We start from the raw sequence: 2,838 nt of genomic DNA on the forward strand, positions 1-2,838 counted from the left end.
TAGAATACACATTAGCATAAAAGCTATGTCACAAAAGAAGCATGCATTGTACTCATCCTAGTGTGCTTGAGATGCTTTAAGTAAGCTTGTAAGGTAAGACAAGCATTAGAGAAGCATGAAAGCATTCAAGTCAAACATATGGATGGATATAATCATGAAATATAATGCATTAAGGTAAATGCTCAACATCATCCATCAAGAGATTGCCTAATCAAAGAATACTGTTCAAATCACATGATGGCTAGCTACAACATGCAATTCAAAAGAGTTATAAGCTCGAAGACAATTCTCATCACTTGGTTTTTTTTTTCAAAAGGTAAGCATGAAGAACTCAAAACCAAGTAACAAAATATAATCTCAATCATAGAATCCAACAAAGATTATCTAAAATTATTCATGCTAAAATAGCATTTAGGCAATAAGGGATATAGCAATGTATAGTAAACAAAGTCAATACTCCAACACTTATGATGAAAAGAGAGAAAATAAAATGAAAGCTAAACTAAAACTAGCTAATCAACTAACCGACTAACTAATTAACTAACTAAAATAAATGGTTATCCATGGTGTTTGGAAGTGTTGGATGAGGGGTAGGAGAAGGGAAGAAGAAAGGAGAAGGAAAGAGTTGAAAAGAGGAGAAGAAAAGAAAAGTGGATGGGAGAAAGAAATCCGCGCGTACGCACGCATGGCGCGCACACGTCGTTGGCTTATTTCGAGAGTGGCGCGTACGCGTCATGTGCGCGTGTGCGCAAGTGGGGTTTGTGCCAGAGGCACAACGTTGGCGCGGCGCAGGCACAACTCTCTGGAAAATGTATGGAGGTTGGAACTTCTCAATCCGCGCGTATGCTCGCATGGCGCGCACGCGTGGATGGTCGAAAATGCTGGAAGTGCGCGTACGCGCCATGTACGCGTACGCGTGGATGGTGCTCTATTTTTCAAAAAAAAATTTTTCTATGTTTTTGCACCAATCCAAGCATTCCAAACCTCCAAACAGCTACCAAAACACCCTAAAACCTTATTTAACATACTAAACTACCAATTAAACTCAACTATCTAAACAAAATATGAAATTAGACTAATTCTACCAAATATTTATAAAAGAGAAAATGAAAAGATTTTACCATGGTGGGTTGTCTCCCACCTAGCACTTTTGTTTATTGTCCTTAAGTTGGACTTATGGGGAGCTCCTCATCAAGGTGGCTTGTGCTTGTATTCATCTTGGAACTCCCACCAATGCTTGGTTCTCCATTGTGCCCCAAGTAGATTCTTCATGGATTGAGCCAAGTCTTGATGGAGTTCTTCACAAGCTTGGGGCTCCCAAAGTTGATCCTCTTCTTGTAATCCGGGATCCCACACTTTGTTTTCATACCCGTCTTGAGGTTGATCATCATTATTAGTCCAACCGGGTGGTGAGTAAGGTGAATTCTCTATATAGTGGCCAACAATCCTCCTAGACCCATCTATTTGAGCACTACTCCAACCTTTATATCTCATGTTTGATGCATTAACCATAATGAGCCTTGATTTACAACGCCAACCACAAAACCTTTTTCGTTTACGCTTCATCCCACAAAGCTCCCTAAGTTGGCCATCCGTTTCAAGCAAACCATATTTAAGTGGGATAATAAAGCTAATAGAAATAAATTTCACCCACTCAAATGAAGGAGTAGATGGCAACCTAGGCAAAGACAACTCCAAGAGTTTTGATAAAGCGTATTCAATTCCCATCCTCCTTTTTCTAAGGATTTCCACCTCTTCACAAGACTTCTCAATTATAATCCTTTGTTCAACAATTTTATATAAACCTTTTCTCCTACTCAAGTCATAAATGGGAGGGTAAGAAAAATTTACCTCCACATTGCTTTCCATCTTGTTGGGAGAAGGTTCTTCATGCTCAAAGGATTCTTCACCACTAAGGTTTGCTGCTTGATCTTCATCACCAAGGGAACTCACTTCTTGCTCTATCCCATCCAAATCTTCATATGGAATATGTCTTGGAAGGTGTGCACTTTCCTTCCTAGCATCAATTTCAATCATCTTGGAGGGGTTTTCTTCAATTCTAGATTCCCATGGGGGCTCCGCATCTCCTAAGTCTTCAACCAATTCTTCCCTTTCTTCAATAATCATAGCTTCCTCCAATTGTTCCAATACAAAGCAACTTCCCTCATTCTCCACCAATCTCTCTTTTATGTTATGCTCTTCATTTGATTCCCCACATGTAGCCATGGGAGTTCCTTGAGAGTTCAAGCATTGGGATGCTAACCGGTTTACCACCTCATCCAAGGCAGTCATGAATTGTTGCACATCCCTTGTCATCTCCTCTTGTCCTTGAACAAGAACATCAAGGATGTCACCCATTGGAGGTTGGGGTGGATGGAAGGGTTCATCAATTTGGGGGAAGGGTTCATAGTAGGAAGGTGGTTCTTCTTGGTAGAGTTGTGGTGGTTCAATAATTTCCACTCTTTCTACTTGTTGCACAACACACTCCATGGTTGCTTGAAGTAATCACACTCATAGCCAAAGTGAGAATTCATGATAGCAAGAGAAAATAAAAATAAAATCAAATAAGAAGCAAGAAAATTAAATCCTAAAAACTAGTAAGAACTAACAAAGAAGCAAAAGGCAAACATATTCACAATATTCACATATATACAATAACCAATAACATAACACCATTGCTCATTCTCTGGCAACGGCGCCATTTTGACGATTGGATTTTTGACTGTTTAGAATTTCACAAATGAAATCTCGTTGAAGTATAGTCTCTAAACCAACAATAATCCTTTCATGCAAAAATTTGTTTGTCACAAGTACAAACCCCTAAAATCTATAAACCGA

The sequence above is a fragment of the Arachis ipaensis genome, chromosome B05 (assembly GCF_000816755.2).
Source record: "Arachis ipaensis cultivar K30076 chromosome B05, Araip1.1, whole genome shotgun sequence".
NCBI lineage: Eukaryota > Viridiplantae > Streptophyta > Magnoliopsida > Fabales > Fabaceae > Arachis > Arachis ipaensis.